The following is a 22,734-nucleotide window of genomic DNA, read 5'->3' as shown; positions in this document are numbered from 1 at the left end:
AGAGTCAGCAGGAGCCGCTCCCAGGGTGCGACACCTGTTCTGATCCCGAGTGCACCTCCGTGCACAGTTTTCATGCCCCTCTCCCGCATCACCCCACGTGCAAACTCCAGCGCCCTCAGAGGCCAGCAGGCAATGCACAGAGTGGGGGCGGGGGTGGTGGGGGTGCTTCGCTAGGGAGAGAGCATGTCCACCTGCAGCATGTGATCCTGGAGTTTGCAACTTCTGATTTAGGGGAACAATGTTTCATCCTATTTGACCTGTTTTCCTGGATAATCCCAGGAGGTATTTTTGGGTTTATTATGTGAATTTATTTGTAATTCTTTAGGGACATCACAGATTCATTGCTCTTAATATTAAATAATATCACAGGCATTATGACCTCCTCATTGAATTCTAAGGAGGATCAGGGTGAACTGCAGACAGGATGAGGGAGGGACCTGTTAGACTTCTGTTCCTGCCCCTCAGCAGCAACCAGACCCCTTACCCATCCTGAGCGTTGGTCTCCTATTCAGGACAACGGACCAGTAATACCCAACTCACAGAATGGCAGTGAGGGTTTTAAAAGAGAAGCTGTGTAATAAAAGTATTCAATAAATATTTGTCCCATTCCTTGTGAAAGACAGATAGGAGGCTCCATAAATTCACATATATTGTAAAATAGATACACTGAGAGAGATTATGTTGCTTTACTGATGGTCTCTTCACTTTACAAAAGGATTTCCTGTCACCAAAAGGTTTCTCTGGTGTGTGAAAAACAGGATGTTTTCCTCAAAATTTTAGTTTGTGCCTAACTTTTTGGGGTAAAAATAAAGAAGCATTCTGCTTTTTCAATAGCTGTTCTACAAAGCTATTGTAGGAGGTGGGAGAACTGTCCTACAAATGAGAAGTAAAGAATGATTCTACTGGAGCTACTGGGCAGCCCGGTCATGAATGTCACATCAGCTAGGGATGCATAAACCGGGGGGCTGCTGGAGACCAGAGACTTCCTCCTCTCCAGTCCCCCCATGGGCACCTCTCACCAGGGGCTCTCAGGAGTGAGCCCCGCCTGCACCACAGGTGAAAGATGGAAAACACATGCAGGTATGAGGGGCCCGTGCATTCCCCTCACCTTGCCCAGAGGGGATTTGAGGTGGCGCCCGCAGGTCACAGCAGGGAGAATTTTTGGAAGTCTCAGGAACAGAGCTGATTATGTCATGGGCTCTGTTCTTTCTGACAGCAAGACCAAAGGAAACACCTGTAGACAGCAGGAAACTAGAGGAATTAAAAATATCTGCCTCATCCCTAAAAAATAAATAAAAGAGGAAAGTAAAATGGTCTCTTTTCTTCACAGGGAAAACAAACAAGGCAATATCTGGTTTGAGCCATTTCCTCTCTGCAAAGCACCTCCCTCCTATGGACTACGCTCCCCAGGCAGAGATGTGCCTGGCCCATATGCTTCAACAGCCCAAGACATCCGGATGCCTGAGATGGTTGTCAGAGAAGGTCCTGAGCAGCTTCCAAGTCACCAAGCTTGAGATTTCTTTTGCAGGAGTGGGGGACTGAGGAAGCTGAGCTCACTTCCTTGGGGAGAGGTGTAGCCTCCAGCTAGTTTTGGAAACAAGGGGCCCCTAAGCTCTTCCTCTGCAGTCTTCCTAACCCCTGGGAATCGGTCTCTGGGAGCCAGGAAGATCAGGACAACGGGCGCATTCAGAGAGGATGGGTTCGCTGCATTTGCTTGATCAGGCCGAGCACAGAAGCAGACTTACAGGTGGTGGAATTAGGAAACATCAGATTCTGCTCTCTGTCCCCGGCCTTCCCACATCCAATAGGTCACCAAGCCTAGTTGCTGTCTTCTAGTTAATTTGTATTTCTGGTCTGGCCTCTTCATTCCCACAGTGGTCACTGTACCTGAGGGCCCCCCTCACCCCTCCTTTGACTGGGAAAGAGATTATGGCCACATGATTTCTTTGCCTCTGCTCTTCTTCCTCCTGTCCGTTCTCCCCTCTGTTGCCCAAACAATCTGTCTAAAATCTGTCTGATCGGGGGCGCCTGGGTGGCTCAGTTGTTAGGTGTCTGCCTTCGGCTCAGGTTATGATCCCAGGGTCCTGGGATCGAGCCCCGCATCGGGCTCCCTGCTCTGCGGGAAGCCCGCTTCTCCTTCTCCCACTCCCCCTGCTTGTGTTCCCTCTCTCGCTGTGTCTCTCTCTGTCAAAAAAATAAATAAAATCCTAAAAAAAATTAAAATGATTAAAAAAATAAAATCTGTCTGATCATGTCTTTGCTTGGCTTACCTACTCTATCATCCCTACTCTATGATAAATCCTCTCAGTACAGAATCTAAGGCCCCTGTCCATCCCTCCTTCCTAAAAGATTACACCTTCTCACTAACACGGCCAATACATCTGGAGCATTTACTATGTGCCAAGAATAATGCCTAGTGCTCAATAAAGATGATCTCCTTTGGTCAATCCCCAGCCAGCCAGACAGGCATTATGATCATCATGTGGTGGATGGCAGACTGGGAGCTTAGAGAGGCTACGTGACTTGCTGTCGTGGACCTGGGACCCCGGCCCTGGCAGGCCGACTCCGCGCCCTGCCCTTCCCACCATGTGTTCCTGCAATGCCCCCAGCACACCACCCATTTTCATGCCTCTGTGTCTTTGCACATGCTGTTCCTCTACCACAGAAGCCTTCACCCTTATTCCCTCCACCTGGGTAGCTCTTCTTTGTCCAAGCCCCAGCTTCTTGCTTCCTCCAAGAAGCCTTCGAGGCCCTCTCCCATAGCACCTCCCCGGCTACAATGAACTGTCTGTCCCTCTCACTGGCGTGACTCCCCTTGAAGGCATGTACCATAGACTTTACTCGGGCTTTCCCCCATTCCTAGCAGAATGGGCCAATTCATAGTAGGGGTATAACAAATATTTATTGGTTTGAAGATACCTGCCACTGGATAAAGACTGAGGTTCTGGTTTCTGGATCAAGTCTCTGGGACTCCGGGACCTCTACCTGTTAGAGGAAACCAACAGATCCTCTCCTGTACTTCCGACGGGGCTAAGGTCTGTGTTTTAGAGACTCTCCCACGTGACTCTAACATGTGCCCAGCGTTGAGAACCATTGCTCAATCTAAAGACGACATAGTGGTGGCAAGGCTCCCGGGGTAGATCCTCGTTAAGGGAAATCATACAACATGTGTATGCATGTGAAATCTTTGCAAAATAAGCACCCACAAGGCAACGGGGCAGATCAACCTCCAAAACCAAGGGAGAAAATACTGACCTGAAGTTATCATTTGGGAGGCCGCAGAACGTTGACAGTCAATACTGAAATGCAAATTAACTTTAAGGAAACATCACACAGCCATTAGATTGGCAAAATATGTCACAACGATAAGAAGCCAGAGTTGCCAGGATTACAGGGAAAATTCTTTAAAAATTGTTGTTAGCATTACATCTTGATTAATTCTGCCCTCTCCTGGGACAATAGTCTGGCACTGGGTAACAAGAGTTTGAAAATGCTTCGCTCTATTTTTAGAACAGACGTTAAGGAAATAAAGAAGAAAAATGCAGTTTCTACGAAATTATCTATAGCACTGCTATTCACATAAAGGTGAAAAATTAGAAACCATCTGAATATTAAATCTGAGAGAACGGTCGGAATAAATTATAGAGAGCATGAAGGCAATATACCACTACGCTCCCATTCAAAATGACAAGTACTCAACGTTCCTAACGCAGAGATGTGTATGGAACAAAAAGAAAACAAGGGCTGGAGAAATTTGGTGTTTTGTGTGCAGTGATGAGACTCACAGAAACACATAAATCTAAATTGACAAAGACAAGGGGCACCTGGGTGGCTCAGTCGGTTAAGCGTTCGACTCGATTTCCCGGCTTGGGTCATGGTCTCAGGGTTGTGGGATCGAGCCCCGTGTCGGGCTCCGTGCTCAGGGGGAGGTCTGTTTGAGATTCTCTCTCTCTCTCTGCCCCTCCCTGGCTCGCACTAAATAAATAAATAAATAAATAAAATCTTTTAAAAAAATTGACAAAGACGAGAAGTGAACTTGGAAGGATGGGCAAGAAAATGTAATGTTCATCAGCTCTGAAGTCGTTCACAGTCTTCATCATTAGAGCACGTGTGGGTCCCCAGCGAGGGCAGCCACTGGTCAGGGTGTCTCCACGGAGGGGTGGGCCTGGCTCCAGGCTGACAGCTGCTCGTATCCTTACCTAGGCCTCCAGGCTGAAAATACACTCCGTATCTGGCCGCGGGGAGGTTTCAACGTTAAAGGGGCCCAGTTCCTTTTAAACTCAAGTTGTTGCCAGTCCAGATGATAAGAAGGGAATCACGGGTCAGGAGGAGGGGAGAGTGAGCAGAGCAGGAGCTGGGGCGGCGGAATCTACCCTTCCCCCCCCCCCCCCCCGGGCCCGGAAACGGGGCGCTGCCCTCCTGTGGGCAAAGGCACTGGTGACTGTCTGTGTGAGAGGAAGCATCTGGGACCCACCCCCAGATAAGGGTGGAGGTGGGGAGGAGAACAGCCCCTTCAGCACCAGCTGGGAGAGGCCTAGAGGCTCTGCCGCCTCCTGCCGGCCCCCGGGGGGCAGACAGGCAGTGGGTTGGTCCATGCTGGCCGCCGTCCTGCCAGGCCTCACCCTTCATCCCGGCCTCCGGGTAGACACGGCCTCCAGAACGGGATAGTGACTGGGGAGGAAGAGCCCCGTAGTAACAAAGCTCCCCCGGGGTGCTGGGGAGGAGCAGTGAAGTTCCAGACCAAGGGACCAGCACGAGCAAAGGCCTCCCAGCCAGGAGGCCGCGAGAATTTTCCAGAGGGGCTGGAAAAATGCCGTGGGCGCAGCGCACAGCCCTGCACTCTGCACAGGCAGGAGAGGGGGCCAGAAGGAGGCGGCGGAAGCTGTGCCTGGATGAGCGGAGCGTGGGGCGCGTGGCGAGAGCCAGGCAGTGGCGCTTCCAGCTCAGGGTTCAGCGTGCCCTGCTGCCCTGTTGCCCTCTCTCCAGGACCTGGCCCAGGGACAGGCATGACAGAGGTCACACGAGGAGCCAGGCATGGAGTGGAAGGTGGGCCCCGGGCCACCGCTCTGGTGTCCAGAGCCATGACCTCCCCTGCAACCTGTCCATTCTCACCTCAGCTGGAGGTGAGGCTCCGGGTCCGGGGGTGTTTTTATGGGCCGAATGATGTCCCCCAGATTCATACATTGACGTCCTAACCCTCAGCACCTCAGAATGAGACTCTTCGGAGACAGGTCTTCAAAGAGAGAATTAAGTCAGGATGAGGTCCTCAGGGTAGGTCCTCATCCAGCGTGACTGGTGTCCTTACAAGAAAAGATTAGGACACACCCTTGGAGAGGGAAGACCCCGTGAAGATGCAGGAGAAGACACCCATCCCAAAGCCAAGAGGAGAGGCCTCGGAAGAACGCAGCGCGGCCGACACGTGAGCCTTGGGCTTCTGGCCTCCAGAGCCGTGAGGAGACGCTTCTGTCGAGTGAGCCCGCTGTCTGCGGCAGCCCCACCAGCTAACACAGGCCGTGCCCCTGGCCCGTGCAGGCTGCCTCTGGGCTGTGCCCCAACGTCCCCCTCACGCCAGCAGACTACGTGTGCTCTTGCTCACGCATGGGGTCAGGACCAAAGTGCCCCGCATCCCTCTCCCCTACGCTGTCAAAACTGCCCAACTTCACACAAGCAGAGACATTGGCTGGGCTGGCACTGTGACCTTCCCAGCTCCCTGCTCTGTTCTTAATTGGGACTTTCGTTCCTAAAACTCAAAACGCTTCACTGGGTAGAAGAGGGGTCCCTAGAGCTCCTGAACTTCGCGCTTGACTGCGGCTAGAACGGAGCTCCCGGCTGGCGTGATGGGGCAGTGGTCCCCCTGGTACGGACAGCAGGCCCATGACCCAGCGGCTCCTGGGGGCATCAGGTCAGAGATGTCCAAACACTTAGAGAGTCCAGAAGTCCTGCGAGCCCCCTGCTCGTCCCCCCGCTGTGGCTTCAAACATGGCTTCTGCGTCCCAGCCGAGTGACCTGGGCTGGGCCGGACCTGGTCTTTCATCTAACAGCTGCTCAGAACTTCAAAGGCAAACCACAAGAAGAGGAGGAAGCAGAGACCCAAGCAGAGGTGCACACCCTGTGGCTGCCCCACCCTCCCCCTGCACCCCCCTCCCTCTCCCTCTCTCCCTCTCTCAGGCTCCAGGGCGCCTGCCTCTCTTTGAGGGACCAAGTTATTTCCAGATATCTCCCTGTGTTTTCCAAAGCGGAGCGGTGACAACACTCTGGATTTGTGGTGTCCTTTGTACCTTCTCCAAGGCATTGACCACGAACACATTGTCTCATTTAATCCTCCCAATAAGCCAGGCAGGGACGGAATTATCATCCTGGTGAGGACCCCAAATCTTGTGCCATTGATCCAAGATCCCACAGCGATTCGGTGAGGGAACTTAGTCCAGAGCCCTGAACTCTGGCACCACCGTGCCTGGCTTCTTCCATCTAGATTGTAACACTCGCTTGGCTCTCTTCCAGCACACACAGGACACCTTCACAGGCCCCGGAGGCACAGGTGAGCTGCCTTCCATTATGGACACTAGAAACCCTGCCCCAGGGCTTTCCTCCCTCTAAATGCTATGGTCACACCTGGGCATCCCCATTAGAGCACAGGTCCCTGGAACCAGGCTTCTCCCTCCCTTAGTCCTCAGTGAGGCCTGTGGGGAGAAAGTTCTTGGCCCTGGGACGAGGGGCCCCCTCCACCTCCCTCTATCCGCACACTTGCCTGATCTCTACCAGACGGTTTGCCCAGCCCCCTGAAGGACCCCATGCCGTGCTCTCTCCAATCCATTCTGCGAACCCTAGCCACAGCAAACTTTCTAAAATGTAAATCTGATCACATGACTACCTGCCCCCCAGTGCTCTGAGAATCAAATGAGTGGGGACCCAAAGAGATGGCTTTGGAGAGCTTTAAGTTCCCCATAATCTCATCAGCCATGCCAAAGAAACATCCAATTTACGTTAAAAAGCATGAGCTACAAATGCAGCTTCAAGGACCCTCAGGCTCCCCCTTGCAGTTGTGATTGTGAGCTAAGTGCCCCTGCAGAGAAATCCTCATGCCCCCTTGACCAAAGTCTGAAAGAGGCTCCCGGGGTCTTGCATGGTCTGCCACTTCACGCACTCCCCTCTCTCCTGCGTCCCCAGCTGGAACATCCTTCTCTTCAGAGGCTCCCCATCTCCTCAGCCTGCTGCACTGAGCTCAGGTGTTACCTCCTATGGGAAACCTTTCCTCCCTGCAGGTCACACCCAGATCTGTGTCCTGAGCACAGATCTGGAAGGAGAGGTGATCACGCTGTTGCAATCCTTACTTCCTTACTGGACTGCAAGCTCCTTGAGGGCAGGGCTCAAGTTTTACTCCCTTTTGTGTGCAGAATTTCCGGCACAGAACCTGACACAGTGGGCGCTCATTAAATATTCATGAAGCAAGCACGTGAATGGCTCTCCTCCCTAATCCAGACCACTCTTGTCCATGACCCTGAGGGATTTCCTAGGAACAAGCCCTCAGCTCCCTAGAGGCCATTCCCAACACTCAGGGTGTTCTGCTCCCATCCTTCACTGGAGGTTCTTGCTCACTCTGCTCTGGTGGTTCTTGCTCACTCTCCCTCTCGCTGGTACATAATATCCCCCCATCTACAGCTGCTCCAGCAGGAAGTACCAGGTTGTTGCTTCATTTCCCACGGTGCCCACAACCCCTTCCTGCCCTCTCCTGCCCCTTCCTGCTGGTGGACGGGGACCCACAGGAGTACCTGGGAGGACAGGGCTCCGCGCTGACCCAGGCCCCACGGGTCGCTCTCAGCTCACATTCCCTTCCTGGCACATCTCACTGAGCCGACAATTTGAGCCCACCAGGTACAGTGAGCCTTTAAGGAAGGAAGGAAGGAGGGGGCCAATTTGGCAACACTTACTGAGAACCATAAAAATATTCATATTTTTTTGACCTAATAATTCCACTCCTGGGAATTGCTTCCAAAGAAATAATTCAAAAGAACAACAAAAAAGAAACATGTACTGTTTATAGCTCTGTATTTACAATAAGGAGACAGTGAAAGCAAATGCCATGTCCCAAAATAGAAAAAGAATTAAATAAATTATGGTATATTTGTATAACAGAATACCATTCAAATATTTAAAGTGAAAATAGGACCACGTCAAACGAGCATATTGTCTTGGAAATAATATTAAGACAGAAGATACAGACTTGCATGTACACTGATGACAATTTTGTAAGAACTATGTATCTGGCAGAAAGTAATAAAGACACACAAAGTTGGAAGTAGTTGCATTAAGGGGAATTATCTTTCCCAGTTTTTTTTTTTTTAATGATAAAGGGATTCAAATTGAAGATCAGAAAGGTGCAAGGAAATGAGAAGAAAATAGTTATGTTAGGAGGATGAATGTTTACGATTTTACCTTAAGATGCGTAATATTAGTTTAATAATAAAATAACATTTTAAAGCTAAAGCAAATACCCTGAACACAAAGTCCTAGGGTTTTCTAAGGATTTTTTGTTAATCGTGGTTTTAACATTGTTTTACAAATACTAACAAGAATATCCCTAATTCGGACCTTCCCTATGTGTGGCTGGAGGTCTATAAATGATCTGGTGTGGGACCTGTAGCCTGATTACCACTAAAAGCACTTCAAAGACCTTTGCCCAGTGGATAAAGAATTCTGTCCCCTCTCCGTCCACTCTCTCCATTTGGACTACCACAGTCCCAGTCCCCAGGGCCTCCCTTCCTTGAGCGTGAGAGACAGCCAGGGGAAGGAAGGTGGGGTCCCACCAAGGAGAGACCTAGGGAGGCTGCTTGTGCAGGGTGGAGACTCTAGGTCCTACAACGGTGGGAGTACAGAGGGAAAGCCTGAGATGGAGCCTTTCTTTTCTTGAGTGTGAGTTTGTGTGAAGTTAATGGTGGGTTCAAACTCCCCACCCTCTGCATTATAAATTGAAGTGCTCCTTCACTGTCCTTTAGTCTCCTGGTGTCCCTCACAGGCAAGGGGTGTCCACAGCCTCGTCCTTGGCCTGATTCTCTCCACGCAGTTGCTCTCACCTCCCCTGCTTCAGAGAGCACTTCTGGGCAGGTGGCCGCTGACCGAGTCTCCGCCCAAAGCCCCTCCAAGCTCTGGGGCTGAATGTCCGGCCAACGCCTCAACCGAAACGCAGCGTCTCCCCGCCCAAGCCAGCAACATTCTCGTCCCTGCGCCCGGACTGAAAGTGCGCTCCCTGTGCACCGTGCACACCTTTCTCTCTCACCGCTGCCTCCACCGCAGCCTTCAACCAAACACCAACCACTGGGGATCCCTCCCTCAGTTTATTCCACAGCTTCTTCGCCTCTCCAGTCTCAAGGCCATCTCTCATTGATGCTTTAGCCCCTCGACTGGTACTTCGGCCTCTAGAGCCTCTCCATCTGCACCCCCTTGCGCGCTGGGACCAGATGTATGGCCTTCCTGCGCCCCCTGACCCCGGGAGCCCCTCTCCTCGAGGGCCTTCATTTCCCACGGAAGAATGCCCACAGCACCAACGTTGTCTTTCTAGTCAGAGCACAGTCTGGTTTCATCCACCCTACCTCTCCCCATCCCCGCATGCACATACACGTGTACGCACGTTTGCACAGACACCCCCTGTGTGCACGTACACATGTACGCACGTATGCAGGAACACCCCCTCCGTGTAGTTGTACACATGTGTGCACATTTGTATGCACGCCCCCGTGTGCACGTACACATACATGCACGTTTGCACGCACACCCACTCCCTTAAGAGACCCTCCATGTTGGTCACTGCAGGTACCCATCATTGCCCACACACGTCCTTCATCCCCTTCTCCTCGTCACATTAGCTTCTTCCCACCGTTCCTTCTTTGCCCCTGCAACCCTGCCTCCTGTTTAAAAAATCTTCCTAGTGTTCAGTGCCCACTCTGAAGTCACCCCTCCTATGAAGCCTCGTCCGGTTGCACCAGTTGAGGATACTCTTCCTCTGAGAAGGTCCTCCAGCCCTGTGGTCTTGTTGCTCACATAACAACCTGTGCCCTGCATTTCTTCAGAGCTGCATCGTATAGCTTCCCACCACCACTACTAAACCTTCAGCTTACTGAGTACCATCCTTATACTTGACTCCCTCTGAGAATCCCAACAGCATCTTCTTACAGTAGGCCCAATAAATACATGTGGAAGGCTGACCAAACGAATGTGTATTTCTAAGCCAGGTCTCTCCTATAGAGTTACATGACATTTTCCTAAAGCTAAGCAGAGGACTTTACATTCGTCCCTGTTTCATTTCACTAGGTTGGTTTTGGCCCAGCACCCCACCCTATATAAATCATCTTGAACTTGAATATGTCATGTAGCATATTAGCTATCCTGGCTGTGGGTCATCTGGATTCTTTCCATTTTTCATCCAAGTCATTAACAAAAATGTTTAACAAGCCAGGGCTAAGGAAAGCCTGTCCCTGGAGACACCCCTCAGGAAAAACCCGAGATGCAAAGTGTAGCTCACTACACTTTGGGCAGGGTAGCTCATCCTGCTCTGAATTCATCTTACCAAAAAATCCTTCGTAATACAAGTAATGTAACTGTTTGAAAAATCGGAATACCCTGGTTGGCATGTGAAAGCCCTCAATTCCTTCAGCCCAGCCAACAGCTCAGGATCGATGTCAGCTGAGATGGATGTCAGCGGCAAAGCCTCCAATGCTTGCAGCTATCCTAGCAGTCTCAGAATCCCCACGTCCCACTCTGGTCATCCCCCCAGCAGGTGTGAAAGGTGAGGACAGGTCAGGGAAGAGGTAACCAAGGTATAGGAGAGGGAGGGGTTGGGGGGGAGAAGGTGGGGGTGGGGGGAGAGGGAGAGGGTGAGCGGAGAGGGAGGGGCTGGGAGGAGAGGGAGGGGAGCAGTAGTTCAGTGGTAGGACTGTCTCCTTCCCATTTCCTCCCTCCTCATTTCACTCGCTGCTCTATCAGGATGAACCCACAAAATACGCTTGCTGTCTCCTCTCTTCCCCTCCCTTTCCCTGAAATGCATGTATTGAGCCAATGATACTCCCTTCCTCTTGCAGGCTTTGGCTGCCGTGGGAGCCTGCAGCCTGGATTTGCTGTTCCATGTCTGAGCCTCCCCCATTTCCCAGTTTCTGGTCTGGACTTACTGTTCCAGCACTGCCCCAAGGACCGGCCTCCTCCAGAAGCTGTAACAGCAGAGGTCTGCACGCAGTGTGCACTAACTGCCCCCTACCCACACACACTCAGGGAGTCACACGCTCTCCTGGAGGAGAACTTCAGATGTCCTCTTGTCCATCCTGGGTCTCAGTCAAAGCAAGGGCGTCTATAAAAATCGACTTATTTATCCCAGCACACAATCATGTCACACCTAATATGTACCAGGCATTGTTCTAAGCACTTTACACAGATATTAACTCATTTAATCCTCAGAACAACCCAATCCTGTAGGTACGATTCCTATTTCCATTTTACAGATGGGAAAACCAAGGCACAGAGAGGTCGCAGGCTAGTAGAAACTGGAAAAATCTGGATTCAAAGCCAGCTGTGTGACTCCTGGGTCTGTGCCCTTAACCCTTACGTCATGCTGTATTCTAGTCTTCATTCAAAAGGGTGTGTTGAATACCTGCGATGCTCATTGTAGGATAACTAACGCCAATGATGGGGATTTTTAGAGCTTATCATTTAGTTTAAGAGCTATGGGAGAGTGTTTTAAAAAGAAAGCATGGTAAAATTGTATTTTCCTTCTTCCCATTTTGTGCATCACCTGACCTACAGTGGAAGGCTTAGCTCTGCTCATATTCACCAATGTCACCTTCTTTGCACTCCCTCTGCCGCCTTCCACTAGGCAAAGAGAACACCAGAACATTCTTACAGAAGACACACTCAGGGATGTTACGATTTCCCACAATATCCACTTAATGAATATTAATAACCATAGGAAATCAGGAAAAATATCTCCTGATACACTCCCTGTGTAAGTTCCCAGGGAATGAGCGTGAGGGGCACAGACACAAGCTTTCTTCCTCAGCCTTCACACCTTTGCCAGCCTGAAAGACACAGTCTTCCTTCCAGACCCCATTCAATGACACCTCCTCTGGAAGTTCTGTCAGACTCCTCCAGGACCCCGATGATGTGCATTAGACACTTCCAGCTCTCATCACTTAGGGCACATGGGAGGATCGCTCCTCCTTTTTCCTGTGGTTGAGTGTAGCTGTGGGCTACTTCTGACCTTTCCAGGCCAGAGCCACAGCGAGTGCAGGGCCTCCAGAACTTTCCTTCCCTCTGCCATGACAACTGACAATGTTGCAGGGACATGGACAACAGTGACATGGAGCAGAGCCCCCAGCCCCACTCTTGACAGACGCGTAGCACGAGAGAAATAAGCCTGTGTTGTTTTCAGCCACACGTGAGCCTGTCCAAACCCTGAGAGGTACCTGGCAATGTGCCCCCAAACTGTTTGCCGATCACATCATTTGGTATCACTTCTTCCGTCTCTGCCCCCTCTCCACCTCCAGACTGTATGGATCCGAGAGCAGGTATTGTGTCTTACTAGTTCCCATTTAGTAGCTGCTCAAAACGTGTCCTTAAATACACGAATAAAGGGATGAATCAAGAATAAGGCATTTGACAGCAGAATATCAAATGAGATCACTCAAAATGTGGTTTTATAATCTTGCTAGGCACAATCCTTTCTGAAGGTGGCGATGATCCTGGACGATCTTAAGTAGCTCTTCCCAGCCTGCTAACACCATATTTATCTCATTGGGAAGAGATAACCCTTATAGCCCTACGGAAATGCTCCATAGCACCCTGTGGACCTCCTCTCCCAACTGTGGGTCTGACCAGAAAGAACTGTGTTTGTAACCCACCCCAATACGGGTGTTGTAGGCTCCCCAAGAGGCAGGAAATCAGTCACAAGACAGATACCGAGGAGTATTCACTGGTAATTCACTTGAGGGCAGTGACAGAGATGGTGGTGTCATAATATGGCCTGCAATAACCAACGATTCACTCTGCCAAACCCCCAAGTCCCCTGCCCTTATAATGGACAGCAAGTTGTCTGCTGTCATGGGCTGAATGGTGGCCTAAACTGTGGCCCCTCAAGAAGATATGATCACACCCTAATCTCTGGAACCTGTGAATGTTACCTTATTTAGTAAAGGGTTATAGATTTGAGATGTGGAAATCACCCTGGATTATCAGTGTGGGTCCTAAATCCAATGACACACGTCCTCATGAGAGACACACAGAGGAGAAGGTGAAGTGAGTGTGAGGCAGAGATTACTGTGGCCACAAGCCAAGGAACCTCAGGCAACCACCAGGAGCTGGAAGAGGCGTGCAAAAATTTCTCCCCTAGAGCCTCCATAGGGAATGTGGCCCTGGGGCACCTAGATTTCAGATATCTGGCCTCCAGCACTGAGAGGATAAATTTCTATTGTTTTAAGCCACCTAGTTTGTAGCCGTGTGATGGCAGTCCTAGCCAACTCCTCTACCTGCCCACTCCACGGGCTCTAGATTCCCCATGTGGGCAGCAACCTGGCATTCTGCTGTGGCCTGGGGCACCCCATCTCCGTGCGTCTCCCATTCATGTCCCCTCGAAAACACAAGGGCTTGGAACCAACCTTGTTTTTCTCCTCCCAAGGACTTCAGTCCAGGCCCTCGGAAAGTGATTCAGGCACGACTGGGAAACAGGGGTCAGGGGCTCTCCCAGGAAGACCCCTCCAGGAAGGCCAGCAGGAACAAGGCACAGGGCTGCACCTGTGGGGTTGGGCCTCCCAGCCTCAGCCCTGGATCTCTTGCCCTTGCGGGCTAGAAGAATGACAATAAAGGCCATTCCTCTCCCTGCCTGTGTCACCCCAGAGATAATGGTGCTTGCTAGGTAAAGCCTAGAGAACTGAGCACCCCCAGCGTGGACTTGGGAGAGCCTCAAGGAGACGATACACAGAAATGGGGCAGTGAGACGGTGATGATGAGCTGATTTCCACACACGATCTATAGTGCCCTGTGCAGGGGAAGTTCCTGTGCTGAGGGCCGGGAGGCCTTCATCTTAGGTCTGACTTTGCCCCTGACTGATTTAAAGTGTGACCATCGGTAAAGCTTTTACGTGTAGTTTCCTCATCTTTAAAACCAAGGGAACTGGAGAAATTGCTAACATTCCTTCTTGCTCTCAAAACTCTAAGCCCTAAAATTGCATTTTTATTTAAACTTCTTTTTTTTTGCCACAGACGTTCGCACTAGTCTCACCCAGATACAGCTGGAACCTTTCAGAAACCTTTCAGGTACGTAGTGAGGGCTCAGAGTGAATCTCTGCCAGACCTTAAAAGCCCCATGCCTTGAGCCACCTGGCCTCCACTGTGGGCTGGCCCTGAGCTGGAGGAGGACCCGCCAGGCCCAGGGGCCTGTGGTCTCCCTGTGAGCACACACACACGACGGGGGTGGCCAGAGCTTCCCCAGTGCAGGAGAAAGAATAGGGGCCATAGGATCCCACCCAACAGGCTGGGTTCCAATGTTGGCTCTTCTGGTAGTCACCTTCTAGGCCTTGGGCACATAATTTAATCATACTGAAGCCCCAGCATCCTTCTCTAGAAAACAGAGGTAACAAGACTTTATGAGGACTAAAAAAAGACAAACTTATGCGAAACATCTGTATTTAGGAAGCTTTCAACAAGTGGTAGGAATCACCCAGATGACAAGCTTTAGGTTTCTCCCCACACTGACATCGATGTGGCTGCTCAGAAATGATTTCCCATTTTCCGTCAAAATGTACCTCAAAAGTAAGACGAGCCAGGGACCTGAAGCCTGGGAATGCATTTCAGAGGTGGGGCGAGGTGGGGGTGGGAGACCGGCCCTCTAGCTCACGTGCTTGGAATGAACGAGCCCGTGGGGGTCTGGAGGGGAGGTCCCAAGGAGGCCTGCAGTCCTCTGTGGCATATTGTGACATGTAAATTCTCGGTGACCTCTGGTGTGGGAGTTGGGTTTCTGTAATAGCGGCCGCAAGGCTCAGCTTCCTGTTTCTGCTGCGCGGGGCTTGCTGGGCCCAGCCCGGGCTGGTGCCTGTGGTTGGCCGCTGTTACTGGGCCCACCTCAGCCTGTCCTTGCGCTGCCTTGGGCCAAAGAGGAGAAACGGTGGCTTTTCAGACCATGCACAGGATGTGCGACCACGGTGGGAGGAATGAGTGGGGCTGCAGGTAAAGGTGTGAACGGGACGAGGAGGTTTTTCGTGAGCATGGCTATTCCCAGAGGCCTCTTTCTGACCGAGGCGAGTGCCATGGCAGTGGCTTTTGGTGAGCCTGACCAAAGGCATTCCCTTGGGGCCTGGAGCCTGTTTCAAACGGATTTCCTGAGCAAGAGTGTGTAGGAGCAGGCCCAATGCAGTGCACCTCATCACTAGGTTGAAATCCCCATGGTCGTGCACCCCCAGGGCTGCCAGGAGGCTGCCACATTTGCGGGGGGGATCCCCAGCAGAGGAAGCAAGCTTCTCTAGCTGCCATTAGAGAAGCTGACTTTGAACTCCTACATACCTGTGAGCTTATCAAGATACTATCTTATATTTTGTATGTCATGTCATGTGTGTACATCTTGTTTCCCCAAACAGAAGAGAGCTCCTTTAACGCAGGAACTGTAACTTCTATTTCTCTGTATCCTTCATCCAGTCCCCCAACTTCAAATACGTTTATCTTGCTTTGTCCTCCAGGAATGAACTGCGGGGAGTCCCCCCAAGGCACACCATGTTGTTTCTAGAACCAGAGGCTTTGCTCTTGTCATTCCCTCTGACTGGAATGCTTGTCCCAATTTTCTGCACTAGAACTCCTACTCATCCCTCAAGACGTAACTTAGAAATTGCCTCTAACAGGAAGTCCCCCTGAACCTTGGGCTGGGTACACTGCTTCTCCTCTGTCCTTGCGAGCTCACACCTCTGTTCTGCACTCACCTGTTAGGTGCCTGCCGTGCTCCTAGACCTGAGTTCTTCAAGGCTGGGCGGAGTGAGGCATTTATCTTTGTGTCCCCGGTGCCTGCCCTCAATGCATGTCCGTTGGACCTAATTAAAGAGTGAGGGTGCGGTGTCCTGTGAATTGTTAGCGATGGATTATAGAAGAGCCAGTCTGAGAAAGAGCTTTGATTGCTACCCTGAGGTCAGGAGGGTGGCCCTGATATGGCATAAGCAGTGTCGGAACAAAGGGCTGGGGACATCTGACAATGCAGATGCTTAGTTGAGTTCCAATGTTTGGAATTTCTCCGTGCTTCCAGCCTGGGGGCGCCAACATTATCCATCAAGCATGGGCTCTGATGACCTCTCACAAGTGTCTCCTGCATGTTGTGCATGTCCACATCACCTCCCCAGGGAGCTACTGGGGCTGGAGCCCCTCCTCTCCCAAAAGGATCTGGGGGGCCTCACGGGCTCGGCAGTCATTTTCCACAATTCCCAGAAGACAGGTATTCAGGAAGCCCGAAAGGAAGAAGATGGGGAGCTCACTGCCCAAATGACCGGCGTACAAGGACAGATCCGTTCAGGAGATCAGCTCCTGGAAAGTCCTAGAGCAGTGAGGTTGATGGTGGCCACCAAGCCCGAGCCGGTATCAGCAGGATCCTTGTATCCTCTTTTGCACAGAGAGATAAACATGTCTACATAACACCCCGAAGGCCAAACATGAGGTGGATATTGCTTTTGTGATGAAACTGATGGTCTTACTTCTTAAGGTTTAGGCTGCTCTGCTCCCCGGATGAGAGAAACACTGCAAGCTGCTGGCTTTCCAAAGGTCCACCAGCAGCCTCGGCGGCTCTCTTTTCTCCCTCACAACGTGGCGGGGGCAGCTAGAGAAGGTTTCCTTCCACCCACAGCTCTGAAATGTTTCGATTCTAGTGAGTCGAGTAGGGGTGGTCAGGCTGGCTGCAAACCTAAAGCTATTACTAGAGGAAGGCAGGGCTGCCTTCAGATTTCTCTGGAACCAAAATGCTTTCGCCTGTGGCCCTGATAAGATTACTGGGCCCCTGAGCCGCCAGCGTTCAGATTTCCCACAGAACCCGGCTCTGGCTCTCCTTGCCTCGAGGGGGCACACTGCGGATCAGGCTCTGAAACCTGACTCCATCCCGAGAATGCACACTCACCCTCCTGTGATCGGGCCTGGGCCCTTCCAGTCGGACTGCCCCAAATTCCCCCTGTCATTGCAGGCCAGTGAATGAAAGGTGGTGGCTAAGCGGAAGCCAGTGTTACTTTGGGGGTCCCGCAGAGCACCCGGGAGCCACACAGGAATGGGAGGGTACTTGGGGATGCCCACAAGTCTTCCGAGCTAAACCCCAGCTTCCAGAGGCCATGCAATCCCTAATTATGACCCATACGCTCTAGCCAGCAGCCAACATATGGCTCAGCGAGAGGGTGGGTCCAAAAACAGCAAAGGCTGTTGGTGAAATTGTGGTAAAAAAAATTTAATGAATTAAAAAAAAAATCAGTGAAAAAGTAGGTTACAAATTGAACACATTATACACACACGGGTACACATACACTCTCTGTCCCTCCCTCTCTTTCCCTGTCATCGTCACTAATGGGCTGAGATAGTCTGTGAGGAGGAAAAGACATGATAGCCCAGTGATTTTTAAGTAACATTTCAAACACAAGGTTCAGTATGGAATAAATGCTCAATAAATACTGAATAAATGGATGAAGAACAAATGATATCTGGAAAGGACTTGGCGTAGCCTCGAAGAAAAGGGCTCATTAATTGTCCCCATCTAAATTAGAGATTATCTGTTCAGTGGCAAGAAAGTTTAATCTTCACAGACGAAATCCTTCATATGTTCAACTAAATAGTAGACACGTGGTTGTGGGAAATAAGTTTAATTTTCATGTGTCTCCTATTTATTGAACAAACGAGGGATTTCATTCGTGAAGATTAGATTCTTTGCAAGCACTCTCAGGTTATTTGGTAGGGCCTACAATTTATAGTTAAACAACTAAGAATGTTAATTTAATTTGGATGTCCTAAGTCTCCATGTCTTTCTTTACTATTTATTTCTCTCTTCTGGGCTCCTATCCACAGTGATGTCCCCCATTAGCTCTTCTAAAGAAGAGTCCTCTTTGCATCCTAAGAGGTCTGTATTTCTCAGGGAGTGCTGGGCATTTCAAAACCAATATACCTAAACCTTGCTTTAAAAAAAAAAAATCTCATCTTTCTCCCATCAACAATCATTTATTTACTCATTCAAAAAGCACTTATTGAGTGTCTGTTGGGCCTTCCAGGGAGAGAGCCAGCTGGGCAGTTATAAGTCGGCCTAATACTGGGACCCAGCTTGCCCAAAGTGCTCGGGGAGAGAGCCGCAGGGTCTGAGGGCATCTGCCAAGGCCTCCTAGGCGAAGGCACTGGAGCTGTGCACTGAGATGTCAAGGACTTCCCTGTTTCTCTTACTTCATTTACCGAGCAAACTTTTCTTGAGAAGTGAGAGGATTATAATTCGAGGCACTGTGCTAATCTCTGGGGACCGAAGGACCAACAGGACAGATCCTGCTTACAAAGGGCTTATAGGCTTACGTAAAAGCTGCACTATTCTCCTTGGTGTCTCGGGAACTCCACCCTTCTGGGCACCCTGGTGAGCTCAAACACAGATGTCACTTCTGATTTCTCCTTCGACACACGGACCTTACTCTTCCATCTTTTCCATCCTTATTTTCTCTTGAAGGCAGAATCTGTGTGGACACTCAGAGAAGCTTCTCAGCCTGGTTCCCTTGCTCACTCTATGAGTTGGCATTTCTGCCAGTTCATCCCTGCTTCCTCATGACCACCATCTTACTAAATGCCCTGTAGAGTTTCCTACTCTCTGTGGAGCAGAACCCAGAGCCATCCCCTATCTGGCCTTGGAGGCCTGCAGCTGGCCTCTGTCTGAATTAGAAAAAGGCACCCTTTTGGGGGCACAGCTAGACAAGGAGACTTTGTATGAAGAAAAAGTAACCCTTTCCTCCAGATGGCTTGGATTCCAGCTCCCACTCACCCACTTGGCCAGCATCCACTATACTTGGAGGCCCTGTGGTTTTTATCTTATTACTTTCATTTTTTTCTCTTGCTGCTTCCCTACCTTCCTCTCAGCCAACTGGCCTACTTTCCTGAACAAAGCTGACATGTTCTCCCTGTACCCATTCCTATGCCTTCTCCTCCTCACCACCCACTATTCTTTCAAGGCTTCTGCCAGGTCTCACCTCAAAACACCAGCATACTTACCATCTGCAGTAGTCATTCGTTTGGCATTTACATGTTTGAAAACTTATACATGACAGGATCTAGTAAGTCTCATTTGCCCTACTGCATTGTGAGCTTTTAAAAGGCATCTTAATCTTGTTTATTCCAGAGGGCTTATTGAGGGCTGAAGTAATGACTGATATTGATAACAGTGACTTAAAAAAAAGAACAGATTTCCCACAGACTTCCAATAGGTAAGCGGGTTCTAGAGAATGAATGTTGAGTAAGCCTTGTTGATCTGGCTTGAATTCCTAATACTGAGAAGTCATATAACTCAGTTTCTTTCCAAATAGAGTGGTGCCTTCATGCCTCAAAAGTGGGTTTCATCTCTCAAAAGAGGGGTTTACTCTGAGATTTGTCAGGAGTTCCCAAATCCCACTCCTGCATATCATGTCCCACCATAAAAAGTTTACTTCCTGGCTACGAATCGTCTCTTCCCCAGCCTCTCGGTTTCCTCTTTACTTCCTTTTCCAGGGCTAGCAGCTGCAGTTCTTTTTTCGGTCGTTTTGACAAAGAAAACTTCAAAAGCAGTCACTGCCAATCAGCAGACTCAGGGCAAACCGACAGGCTTCCTGGCTGGCTGAGCAATTCCCTCCCAGCCCCCATCTTGGTAAAATGCCCCCCAGCAGTTACGACCCGTCTCCCTTTGTAGACCGGAGGGCCTTGTCTTTTCCCAGCCCCAAGCCACACAGGAAGTTGCTCAGGTGACAATTTCAGGGCCTCTACCACATACCATTCCTTCCTCAACTGAGGGAGAAGACAGTGCCTCTGTGGAATGAGTCCCTCTGTGTCTTCCGAGAACAAAGTCCACACACGTATTTGGCCTCACACACGCATTAGGCCCCCCAAGCAGCAACATGCTTTTACTCCTAAGGCTTGCTTTGCTCTTATCCCCAACCCATTTCTGCAAGAGATTAGATGGGTCCTAAATCATATCGAACCTCTAGCCTAGGGCCTGAAGCCCCTTGTACTCTCCCAGAGGAGGGTACCCACTTCTCAAGCAACTTCTTTAGGAGCCTTCATTCACCCCGCCTGACAAGCTGGGTGCCCGCTGGGCCATCTCCCTCCTCTGCCCTGAAGCTGTAGCCAGCCGGAGAGAATCCTGATGCTTTGGGCTTAGATGGTCTTTGAGCAGACCTGCACACCACCTGCTGAGCTTTGCTCTGTGGTCCCCCCACCCTTCCCCAGCCCTAATCTGCATGAGTTTCCCTGACTTGCCAATGTTTCCAAGGAGAGTGGATCCCACACTCTAAAGGCTCCCTGAAGATGGTCCCTGTTCCTTGAAGACAACCAGTTGAGCTGGATGCCTGAATGCAGGATGCCTGCTCAGGACAGACAGAGAACCCTGCAGAGAGTCACAGGGCTTCACAGGCCCAGCAGGGGTCTAGCTCAGGAGAGCCAGCCAGGGCTCCCGTGCAGAGCATGGAGCTGGGAAGGAAGGAACACTGTGACTACAGCCTCAGGAGGAACAGTCTTCCTTTTGAGCGTGGGTGGGAATCACCTTAGAAGCTACATTAACATTTGCACCTTCTCCTTTCATCTTTTTCAAAAGCCCCGTCCTGTTAAGATTGGCTCAGGGCTAAACGTCAGGTCTCCATTTCAAGGGGGAAATCTATGGAAGCCTCAAAATGTGGAGAAGGGCGGGACAGGGGAACACACGGGGCATTCCTCCACTGGCGGGTGGCGCCTGCACCCCACTGGGGTGGGAAGAGCGCCAGGAAAGAGCCACGCAGAAAAGCCGTGGGCACCCCACAGATGCGGCCAGCACCCCTTGACACAGCCGGTCTCAGGAGGCAGCGACGTACATGGGAGTCTCAAGTTTGATCAGAAACAGCGCCATTTGACTGCCCGCGAGGGGAGCTTTTCAGAAAGTTCTGACAGAAGATGTGACGGCCAGAGAGGGACTTGAGAAGCAAGAGGACTCTCCTAAAGGTCAATCTTCAGTCGAAAGGGGAAGCCCGCAGCCTGGCACAGAAGCGCCGCACGTCGCCTGCTCTGTTTCTCTTTCAATACCCATCTCTTCAGACCCTCCAGATTCAGGGGCTTCTGCTTTATTGCGATTTTTTTGGCCCACATGTTCGCCCATTTACGAAGTCGCTGCACCTAACTTCTTACTTCTGAAGCACAGACGTCCTGAACCCAGCACCTGGACCCCCGGAGGCCCCCTTCCCCGTCCCCGCGCCCTCCCTCGGAGGTCCTCCCGCCGCCCGGCCTGCCCGGAGGGGTGTCCCGGGAGCCCCGGGCGCATCTGCCCTCGTTTCCCGCCCGGGCGGCCGGAGCCCCGCGCTCCCCGCCCCGAGCCCCGCAGCTGCGTGCGCCCCGGCCGCCGTCCGCGCCGCCCGCCCGGCGCTTTACCTCCATGGCCTCCAGGTGCCGGCTCCGCGGCGGCGGCGCTCGCTGTCCGCTCGGCTCCCCGCGCCCGCCGGACCCGGGGCTGCGGCGCGCAGGGCAGGGGCGGGGGGTGGAGCGGCGCGCCGGCAGCTGCCTGGCTCGGGACTGCGGGCGGCCCGGCCCTGCCCGAGAGCACGAGGAAGGGGGAGGCCGCGGGAGGGGGAAGGGGTGGGGAGCGGGGGAGGGAGGCCGGCGATCAGGGTTTAAATTTAGACACAAATCTAAACAGATACTGTCCCCTCCCAGGGCAGGACTCGAGCGAGGGAGTCACGACTCCATTAATGTGCCCAAACATGGGGATGGGACAGCCGTCTGGCCCCTCTTCCTCGCGAAGTTTCTGCAGGACCCTGGTCTTTGCCCGGGTCCCAGCCCTTCTCAACCTCGCCCTCCTTTAAAATACCTTTTTCTTGCCCTAAAAGTTAAAGCTGTTCTTTTATTCTTTTTATCTCCCCTCTTTTCTGTTTCCTTCTTTTACGTGCATCCTTATTGCTTTCTTTCCTCCTTAAAAAAAAAAAAAAAAATTATGGCATTCATGTCATACCTGGGTTTCCTGGCATTCTTGCGTGGGACTGAGAGGACCTTCGATGCAGCTGTGTTCTCTCCTGGCCCCAGGACCGGAGCTCTTCCAACGGAGCCTTCAGCGCTCTGTGTGGAACTCACAGGACCCCCTTTCCTATTTTTCATCTCTTGGTCTCTCCACGTGCACTGTCACGTTTTCAGGAAACACCGATCAATCTGTCCATCTCTTATCTGTGTACCGGGCGTGGGGGGAGGTGTTTGGGTGGGATCAGGGACCACAAGGAGTTCAAGCAAGGATTTTCAAGTTCCCTGTAGCATTAAATCTTTTTCTCTCCCCTTGATTTGATTGATGCATTGGATTCTGTGGGAATTTCAGCTCCCACAAGCTGCTTGCTAAAGGGCCTTTTTTGCCGTTCCTATTAAATAGAGTAAAGGGCAGGATCCTGAACATCCGATTCCCATAAGACCCAGCATAGCAGCCCTCCCCCAGGGCTGTTCCAGTCCTCCCAGCTGCGAAGAGGCTGAAGAAGAGGAGGCTGCATGGGAGGGATGTGGGACCTGGAATCTGCAGTAGGTGCTTTCTTGG

At 51.3% G+C, this 22,734-nt stretch overlaps 1 long non-coding RNA gene across 1 annotated transcript in view; it reads right to left on the bottom strand.

The window, feature by feature from the left end:
* Positions 1-21,434, bottom strand: part of LOC145722275 (uncharacterized) — a 33,291-nt gene extending 11,857 nt beyond the window's left edge. Inside the window, exon 1 of the long non-coding RNA XR_014146415.1 lies at positions 35-21,434. This is a non-coding gene — a long non-coding RNA (uncharacterized LOC145722275). The remainder of the gene's footprint in view (positions 1-34) is intronic.
* Positions 21,435-22,734: the final 1,300 nt, after the last annotated feature.

This window comes from Leptonychotes weddellii, chromosome 6, assembly GCF_054177405.1.
Source record: "Leptonychotes weddellii isolate Sample4059 chromosome 6, ASM5417740v2, whole genome shotgun sequence".
NCBI classification, from domain to species: domain Eukaryota; kingdom Metazoa; phylum Chordata; class Mammalia; order Carnivora; family Phocidae; genus Leptonychotes; species Leptonychotes weddellii.
This window is presented reverse-complemented; position numbering and strand designations above follow the sequence as displayed.